Consider the following 10,917-nt stretch of genomic DNA (forward strand, 5'->3'; position numbering starts at 1 on the left):
TTTGTCTCAGACCCTGCTCTCCAAACGCGCCTTCCACTTTCAGAGCTTGTTCGGTTTTCCCGATCTCATCAAGAGAGGCTTCGTGTCCGTCTTTCAAGGCCAAGGAAAACCTAAAAGCAACACCTGAAAGGGCCCACAGTTCTGGGGAGGAAGCAGTTTACAGGGTGCGGGGTTGGGGAGGCAGCCGCATACGAAGACTTCAGATAGGTTTGTGCTGCAATGCGGCGGCTACCTGCTACCCCGCCCCCCGCAAGTTCCAAAGGAGCGCCTTCTAGCCTCACAAGCGAAGCTTTTGTAGCAGCAGATGGCTGTGGCCCACGCTGGTTTGGTTAACTTGGTACATACAGCTTGCTAGCAAGCAGAAAGTTGTAGATTTGCTCTCTCATTTGATAGAAGTTATTCATGGATGCAAAATTGTCAGGAATGCCCACACAGACTTCACCTACCTTCGTAATTTACACTCTCGGCACAAGCCCAATCTGGAAAATACATGACTAATTATAAACTAAAAGCATGTAAGTTACCAAAGAGCTTCTTCCTGTAGGCTAGGTTAGATCAACTGAATGCACGCCAAGATGTGTGTATTTGGGAATACTGGTAAAGGATTTTACAGTAGAATTTAGAAAATAGATTCATTCAACAAATCTTTATTGAGTGTCACGTATGCTGTTTTGATATTAACAACAACAAAAAAAAGCTATAACAAAGATTCAGTCACTTTGCAGGCTTGAGCACCTACTCAGTGCCAGACAAGAAAGCACAAACAATACTTATGGTTAGAGTTTGTGTTTCATCCTGCAGACAACAGAGTCATCTAAGATATTTAAGAAGAATATCTTGATAAGATTTTAGAAAAATAATTCTGAAGGATGGTGGATAATCAGGCTGGAAAGTGGGGAAACTGGTTAGAAGGCTGTTAAAATAATCCAGGTAGGAGATGGGGAGTGTCCAAACTAATTTAGTGGCAGTGAGAATAGTGGAGCAGAGATAGATTTGAGACCAGCTAGATAGAGTCAATAACACTTGTTTACTAAGAGGATGAGGGAAAATAAGAAGTGAGAGAGGGCGGAGTTTTCTAGTCTGGGTGATTAGAGAGCAATATCAGTAACTATAGGAAGAGTAGCTAATTGTGAGGATGAAAAAGAGGACTAAGAATTTGTCGTTTTAATAACTGTACAGTTAGGAATACATTTGGCTGCAAGTAAAAAAAGTATTCCATTGCAATGGCTTAAGTAAGGGTCTATTTGGTCACCTAAGTCTGTAGGTCGTCAGTTACCCTGATTTCAACAGCTCAGAAACAGCAGAGCCATAATTTCTGTGATTCTCTTGACATTTCTGGTTGCAGGATTGGCTGTAGCAGTTGTAAGCTTCACACCTTTGTTGAAGGCAGGAAGATGGGGAAAGGAGTGGCCTCAACCATCTATGTTTATTTCTTGTCTTTTCTTTTCTAAGTAGAGGCCTTCTCAAGATAAATACCTCATACCCCCAACTCAGCAGACTTCACATGCATCGCATTTTCCAGAACTGTAATTTGGCCAACGGCAGCTGTGAAGACTTAGTTTTTCCAGGCTCTAATACGAGGCTACAAGGCAGACAAGCATTGGGAATGGATGTTGGGTCAAATAGCAGTCTGCTAGTTTGCTACTACTTAAAGCATCAGTTTTAACATTTAACCAGAGATAGCAGGCTGGATTGATGTTTCTAGAGTTTCAAAAAAGTCCAATCTTTTTGGTGTTTTAGCTAGGAAAAGAACAGGTTGAACATTTATCCTCAAATTATTTCTACTTGTTTGCCACTTTTTTTCCCTCAAGGCTGCCCATCCCTTTAAGTCTCAGAGGGGATTAGAACAAGAAGAGACTTGCTGCAGTCAGAGAAGGCTGACTTCTTGTTTAGCTTTCCGTCTACAGCTGCTATTATACAACTGTAGGATACTTGACATTATTAGTATCAACACCACCTTCATTTTTTTACACATCCTGCCCCTCAGCTTGGAAACTGAACAATCACAGGTAGTTACAGTGTCTAGTTTAAGGAGATAATAAATCAGCATTTCTAGCAATTACACTAACTTTTTTGGAATGTATAGCAGGTCCCATGTGATCTATATCCAAAAGTAGGCACATGACATTGTTTTAAGCTCTCCTTTTTAGTTAAGAAGGCATTTTCTTCTAACTAAATGCTAAAAACCATGAAACAGTATCCTTTTAAGACTGCATGTGAAACATTATGATTCTAGAAAACAAATAATGGAAAACCATTATTATAACAACCATTTCTGGATGTTATAAATCATAATAAGTTAAGATGGTAAGGTAATCTAAAATATTATTAATGTTAATTTTAACATTTTAACCTATTTAAAAATCTTGGATTTGGAGAGGAAGTTACCAGGGCCATCTCTGAAGGGGACAGTGCATTCCAGAGCTAATATACAATATATCCTCTCCATCTTGCTTCCCTGTAATAATAGAAAATCTAGTTAAAATGGACATCATTATTACAGGGGAGTACAAAGGAGTTCTTTGTGGTAACAGAACAGTTCTGTATCTTGATTGTGGTATAATCACGAATCTATATGATAACATTTATTAGAACTATATATAAAACAGCTATTAAGGTGATAAAATCTGAGTAAAGTCTGTAGTCTAGTTAATTTCATTGTGCCAATGTCAATCTCCTATTTTTTATAATGTCCTATAGTTATCTAAGATGTTACCACTGGGGGAAGCTGGGTGATTAGTACACAAGGAATTCTATTATTTCTACAACTTCTTCTGAGTCTATAATTATTTCAAGGTAAAAAGTCTTTAAAAGTGGATACCATTTGTTCAACAAAGATTTATTTTAGTATCCTGGGGTACAGAGATAAAAGATTCATGGAGGAAGAGGAATGTTGTATGAAAAGACCCAAGCAAACCAAGAGTGGAATAAATTCTGTGAAAGCAATATGCTTTCAGTATCTGAGAGCAATATGTGTTAGGAAAGTCTATCAGAAGAACAAGCAGGTCAAGAAAGGCTTCTCAGAAAAAGTAGAGCAGGGTAGGTGGAAAAAGAAGGGATCCAGCAAAGGAACACAGCATGGGTCAAGGCATAGAGGTTTAAATGAGCTCTGGTAGGTTTCACTATTATACGTTTTCATTTCACAGAGCACTTTTAATCTCATAGCCCTTATAATGATTATAATTAAATGTTTTGTAATGAAAGCTCTGTGAAGGCAGAAACTACTTCTCTATCTTTTTTTAAATTTTATGTATTTATTTTGAGAGAGAGAGAGAGAGGTGCTAGTGTGAGCAGGGGTGGGGAGTGGGGGGCCGGGGAAGAGAATCCTAAGCAGGCATCGCACTGTCAGCACAGAGACTGATGCAGGGCTCAAACCCACAAACCATGAGATCATGACCTGAGCCGAAATCAAAAGTCGGATGCGTAACCAACTGAGCCACTCAGGCGTCCCTACTTTTATATCTTGTTGACTCTTCAGTGCTTTACATAGTTCCTGTCTAGGCACTCATAACTATTTGTTGAATGAATGAGATCATTGGCCATGGGAGAAAATGTGGGGGAATGACAGGATATCTAGAGAGGAAATCAAGAGATAGACACAGATCATGAAGGGTCTTATGTATTACGTTTGGACTCTATCCTAAAGGTAATGGAAAACTATCAGCAGAAGATGATTTCTTTTGGGTTATAGAAAGATAATACAAAGGATAGTATAACCAATACAAAATGTAGCAATGTTCCAAAGAGGCAAAATGCAATGTGAGTAGTTTGTATGTTACCAGAGGAAAACAAGATAGGCTGTTAATAATTGCAGATCCCACTCTAGGGATTATATGTCTACCAGCCTCTGGGTGTCCAAGGATTTTGTTTTGCCCCAATAACAACAACAACAACAGCAGCAACGACAACAACGACAAAACAATAGCTAACACTTGGTGGGTGAGTACTTACTTTGTGCCAGACACTGTATATATATTAACTCATTTAGTCGTCACAACAACTATATGAATTTGCTGTTATTGTCTCTACAGTTGAAGTGACTGAGGTGCAAAGAGATTAATTAACTCACTCTAGATTATACTAGTAATAAATTGACAGAGTTAGGATTAAAATCTAGGCTGTCTGGCTCCAGAGTCTATGCTATTAACCACTCTGTTTTCTTTCCTCCTAGCCAATCGCTTCCTTGATCACTTCAAATATTAGGAACTACCAGTATGTCAGCAGCATGGTTTAAGTAGTATGAACAGGAAATAAAAGGTGATATTTCTTTTCCCTTCTCTTGGGTTATCAATAAAAATATTTCCCAAAATGTTCAGCAAAGTTCCTCTTACATCTTCTTGGCAGGAAAATCAGATTGCCATAATTGGTTTCCAGTCATGGGTTGAAGCAGAAGGGGCAAAATTCCACCTTCTCTGAGTACATTGCTTTTCTTTATCTGGACCAAATGATGGTTCTCTTAGCAAGGAATAAGTGGATGAGCCCATTGGTAAGACCACCAACAATGTCTGCCACAAACATAATCAAACCATGAGACCAAGGCAGTCAATGAGAGTGTACTTCAGGAAGAGCACTGGACTGGATTCTAGTCTCAATCTGCTGTTCAGTAGCTACATGATCTTGGCAACTTATTTAGCCTCTCTGAACCTATTTCTTCATATAAAACTTGTGCATACTATACCTTAAGATTGTATAAGAATTTAAGACAATACAAAGTGCCTAGCACACTGTCATTTAATAAGTTACAGTTGTTAAAGTTATGTTACTTTCCACATGTTAAATATAAAATTACCATATGATTACATCAATTCCATTCCCAGGTATATACCCAAAAGAACTGAAAGCAGGGACTCAAGCAGATATTTGTACACTCATGTACATACATAACAGAATTATTCACAAGAGCCAAGAGGTAGAAACAAATGTCCATCGATGGATGAATGAAATGTCACGTGTACATTAGAATATTATTCATACATATACCACTGGAATATTATTGCAATAGAATAGAATATTATTCAGCCTGGAAAAAGAAACTCTGACACATGCTACAATATGGGAGAAGCTTGAAGACATCATGCTCAGTGAAATAATAGACACAAAAGGGCAAACATTATATAACCCCACTTACATGAGCTACATGGAGCAGTCAAATTCTTAGAGACACAAAAGCAGAATGGTGGTTGTCAAGCGCTGGGGGGAGGAAAGAGTGAGGTTCTTATTTAATGGACACAGAGATTCTGATCTGATTAATAAAAGTTCTGGATATGGAGAGTGGCAGTGGATGTGCCACATTGTGAATGTACCTCATGCTACTGGATTGTATGCTTCACGTGGTTCAAATGACAAATTTCATGTTATGTATTTTTACCCCAAAAAAGTTAAAAACAAAACAAAAAGAAAACATTGAAAAAAGGCCTTTGTCACTTACTAGATCTGTGACCTGAGGCAAATTATATAACCTACTCAAGCCTCAGTTTCCTCATCTATAGAATGGGAAAAATAATAGTACCTACTTCCTAGGTTTATCACGCAATTAAAATGAGATGACTTGGTAAAGTACTACTTTGTCTTAAGTTTAATTCTTCCTAGCTTCAAAGGAATATTCTAATATTCTATTCTAATTCTAATTCTAGAATATTCTAATTCTAAAACTTGTGGAAGTCCTTAGTACTTTACTTAGCAAAATTGTTACTAACTATGGCAGAGAGAAAATGTGCATTTAAAATTTTTTTTAATATTTATTTATTTTGTGTGTGAGAGAGAGAGAGAGAGAGAGAGAGCATGAGCAGATGAGGGGCAGAGAGAGAAGTAGACACAGAATCCGAAGCAGGCTCCAGGCTCTGAGCTGTCAGCAGAGCCCAACGTGGGGCTTGAACTCACGGACTGTGAGATCATGACCTGAGCTAAAGTCGGATGCTTAATCAACTGAGCCACCCAGGCGCCCCAAAAATGTGCATTTTTAATTTGACTGGATCGTATGCTAGGAGTATGTTTAGTTTTATAAGAAATTGCCACAGTTTCTTCCAAAGCAGGCATACCATTTTGCATTCCCAGCAGGAATGAGTGAGAGTTTCTGTTACTCCACATCCTCTCCAAGCTTTGGTGTTATCAGTGTTCAGGCTTTTAGCCATTCTAATAAGTATATAGTGGTATCTCGTTCTTTTAATTTGCAATTCCCTAATGACATAATGATGTATAGCATATTTTTACATTTAATTGCCTTCTGTATATCTTCTTTGGTGGGGTATTTGTTAAGGTCTATAGACTATTTTTTTTGACTTTATTTATTGAGAGAGAGAGACAGCACAAGCAGGGGAGAAGTAGTGAGAGAGGAGAGAGAGAATCCCAAGTAGGATCTGCACTGTCGGCGAGGAGCCTGATGCGGGGCTTGAGCTGGCAAACTTTGAGATCATGACCTGAGTCTAAACCAAGAGTCAGACACTTAACCAACTGAGCCACCCAGGCACCCCTGTAAACTATTTTTTAATTGGGGTGTTTGTTTTCTTAGTATTAAGAGTTCTTTGTATCTTTTGGTAACAGTCTGTTACCAGATATATCTTTTGCAAATGTTTCCCCCAGTCTGTGGTTGTCTTTTCATTCATTTGATTGTGTCTTTCACAGAGTTTTTAATTGTAATGAAGTCAAGCTTATCAATTCTTTCTTACATGGATTGTGTCATTGGTGTGGCATCTAAAAAGTCATCACCATACCGTCTTGTGTTATCTTCTAGGAGGTTTTTTTTTCTTGTTTATTTATTTTGAGAGAGAGAGAGAGTAAGCCTGTGTGGGAGGGGCAGAGAGAGGGAAAGAGAATCCCAAGCAGGCTCTTCCATGTCAGCACAGAGGCTGACTCAGGGCTCGAAACCAAGAACTGTGAGATCATGACATGAGCCACAAATCAAGAGTCAGACACTTAAACCAACTGAGCTTCCCAGGAGCCCTGATCTTCTAGGAGTTTTGTAGTGTTTGCATTTTACATTCAGGTCTGAGATTGATTTTATTTTATTTTTTTTCAAATTTCAATAAAATTTATTTTATTTTATTTTTTATTTATTTTTGGGACAGAGAGAGACAGAGCATGAACGGGGGAGGGGCAGAGAGAGAGGGAGACACAGAATTGGAAGCAGGCTCCAGGCTCCGAGCCATCAGCCCAGAGCCTGACGCGGGGCTCGAACTCACGGACCGCGAGATCGTGACCTGGCTGAAGTCGGACGCTTAACCAACTGCGCCACCCAGGCTCCCCGAGATTGATTTTAACTAAATGTTTGTGAAGGGTCTGAAGTCTGTGTCTAGATTCATTTTTTTTTTTTTTTTTTTTTTGCATATAGATGTCCAGTTGTTCCAGGACCATATCTTTGCTTCACTTTATTGTCTTTGCTCCTTTGTCAAACATCAGTTAACTATATTTGTGTAGGTATATTTGTGGAATCTCTGTTCCATTGTTCTTTTTGTTTATTCATTTGTCAATACCACAGTGTCTTGGTTGCTGTAGCTTTATAGTAAATCTTGGAGTAAGTCAATGTCACTTCTCTAAATTTGTTGTTCTCCTTCAACATTGGTTGACTATTCTGGGTCTTTGCCTCTCCATATAAACTTAAGAACCAGTTTGTAGATACAATAATTTGCTGGGATTTTGACTGGCCTTGCACTGGTTCTATACATAAAGTTTGAGAGAAAAAATTGACATCTTGACAGTATTGAGTCTTCTTTTTTTTTTATAATTTTTTTTTCAACGTTTATTTATTTTGGGGACAGAGAGAGACAGAGCATGAACGGGGGAGGGGCAGAGAGAGAGGGAGACACAGAATCGGAAGCAGGCTCCAGGCTCTGAGCCATCAGCCCAGAGCCTGACGCGGGGCTCGAACTCACGGACCGCGAGATCGTGACCTGGCTGAAGTCGGACGCTTAACCGACTGCGCCACCCAGGCACCCCGAGTCTTCTTACCCATAAACATAGAACATCTCTCCATTAATTTAGTTCTTTGATGCTTTTCATTAGAGTTTTATAGTTTTGTACATAATTTGTCAGATTTATACCTAAGTATTTCATTTTGGGAAGATGTTCATATAAATAGTAATGTGTGTTTAATTTCAAAGTGAACTTTTATTTTATTTTAAATGTTTTATTTGTTTTTGAGACAGAGAGAGAGCAGGGGAGGGGCAGAGAGAGACACACACACAGAATCTGATGCAGGCTCCAGGCTCCGAGCTGTCATCACAGAGCCCGACACGGGGCTTGAATTCATAGACTGCAAGATCATGACCTAAACCAAAGTCAGACATCCAACTGACTGAGCCACCCAGGTGCCCCAAAATGAACTTTTAAATTGCCGGTAAATGTGAAAGTGATTGACTCTTACAGAATAACCTTGTATCCTGTAACCTTGCTATAATCACTTACTAATTCCAGGAGTTCTCTTGTCCATTCTTTCATATTTTCTACATGGCAGATCACGTCATCTGCAAAGACAGTTGTGTTTCTTCTTTCTAATTTAGTATACTTTTAATTTCCTTTATTCATTTTATTGCTTAGCGAGGACTTCCAATATGACATTGAAAAGTGGTGGTGAGAGGGGATATCCTTGCTTTGTAGCAGATATTAGTGGGAAAGCTTCATGTTTCTCACCACTATCTATATAATGTTCCATGTGAGCTTGGAAAGGCTGTGTATTCTGCTGTTGTTGAATAAAGTAGTATATAGTTAAACATTTTATTCAGGGATTGAGAATGTTGTTATCTATGTCCTTATGATTTTCTCCCTGCTATATTTAGAGGGGTATTGAAGTTTTCAATTATAATAGCGGATTCATCTATTTCTCCTCACAGTTCTATTAGTTTTTGCCTTACACAGTTTGACACTTTGCTGTTACACACATATATGTTAAGGATTGTTTGTTTTCTATTGTTATGTAATGCCCCTCTTTATCCCTGATCATTTTTTCTTGCTCTGAAGTCTGCTCTATCTGAAATAAATATGGCTACTCCTGCTTTCTTTTGATTCATGTTAGCACAGTACATCTTTCTCCATCCATTTACTTTTTTTTTTTTAATTTTTTTAATGTTTATCTATTTTAGAGAGAGAAAGACAGAACACAAGCAGGGGAGGGGCAGAGAGAGAGGAAGACACAGAATCTGAAGCAGCTCCAGGCTCTGAGCTGTCAGCACAGAGCCCAATATGGGGCTCGAACTCATGGACCATGAGATCATGACCTGAGCCGAAGTTGGATGCTTAACCAACTGAGCCACCCAGGCGCCCCTTCATTCTTTCTTCTCTTTGCTTCTCACTTTTTGAAATCTCTATTGTTACATCCTCAAGCTCAGAGATTCTTTCCTCAGCTCCATCCAGTCTACCAATGAGTTCATCAAAGGCATTCTTCATTTTTTAATGTTAAGATGTGGTGAGTGTGTGTGATGAAATATTACTCAACCATCAAAAAGAATAAAAGCTTGTTATTTGCAATGACATGGATGAAGCTAGAGTTTATTATGCTAAGCAAAGTAAGTCAGTCAGAGAAAGACAAATACCATATGGTTTCACTCATACGTGGAATTTAAGAAACAAAACAGATGAACATAGGGGAAGGGAAAATAAAAGAGAGGGAAACAAACCATAAGAGACTCTTAACTGTAGAGAACAAACTGAGGGTTGATGGAGGGGAAGTAGGAGGGAGACGGGCTAAATGGATGCTGGGTATTAAGGCAGGCACTTGTTGTGTTGAGGACTCAGTATCATATGTAAGTGATGAATCACTAAATTCTACTCCTGAAACCAATATTACACTATATGTTAACTAACTAGAATTTAAATAACATTTTTAAAAATAAAAAAATAAAAAATAAAATAAAAATCGTTCCTTTTCCCTTGCAGAAAGCATCTAGGAATTATTCTCTAATATATACTTACTGGAAGCTGGTAGACCTGCAGAAGGTAAAACTGCCTAAAGGTTGGGGGCCCTGCCAATGACTGGGTCTCCCTGGAGTTCTTCGTTCTCAGATGTGTCAACCCTGAGCCTCCAGCAATTTGTCAGTTACAATTCAGATTTCCTTACTTGGTCCTGGTTTCCACAAAGGTTGCTACTCTTGAGTTTCTACTCCTGTAAATTATAATTCTCTGGATTAGCCTGTCCTAGAATCAACCATTTCTCCAAGTTCTGATTCCTTTTAGTGGAGAATGATATTTGGAAAGAAGATCTGAGGGCTGTGCTCTTTGGTCCTGAGGTATTGTTGCTTTAGTCTCTCTCAGAAAACATGTGTAATTATATCCACACACACACACGTATACATGAACATACATTATATCTATAGCTGTCCATGTACATATATGTGAAAAACATGAGTTCACACTAATATCTCTAACTCAAATCTCCCATCCAAGTACTAACAAGGCCCGACCCTGCTTAGCTTCCAAGATCAGACAAGATCAGGTGCGTTCAGGGTGGTATGACCGTAGACTCTCTAACTCAAATCTAACACCACTGGGTTCAATCTCCCTTTCCATATTTGTAACTCGCTCCCCTGCTAGTGAGAAGTCTGTCTCATAATGGGAGATTTCAAACACATGTCACTCAGTTAATTAAGTAGACCAAAAATTAATAAGGGTATAGAGAATTTGAACAGAACAAAATTTGATCTAAAGGGTATTTATAAATAAAGAACATCTAAAGTAATTAGCAAATAAATTTGTCAAATGTGGAGCACCTGGGTGGCTCAGTCAGTTAAGTGTCCAACCCTTGATTTTGGCTCAGGTCATGATCTCAGGGTCGTGAGATCAAGGCCACCATCTGGCTCTGGGCTGAGCATGTAGCCTGCTTAAGATTCTTTCTCTCTCTACAGTTCATGCTTTCTCTCTTAAAAAAAAAAAAAAAAAAAAAAAGGAAAAACTTGTGAAATACAACTATAGTATTTAAAAGGACATTTA

This window comes from Felis catus, chromosome A2, assembly GCF_018350175.1.
Source record: "Felis catus isolate Fca126 chromosome A2, F.catus_Fca126_mat1.0, whole genome shotgun sequence".
In the NCBI taxonomy this organism is placed as follows: Eukaryota; Metazoa; Chordata; class Mammalia; order Carnivora; family Felidae; genus Felis; species Felis catus.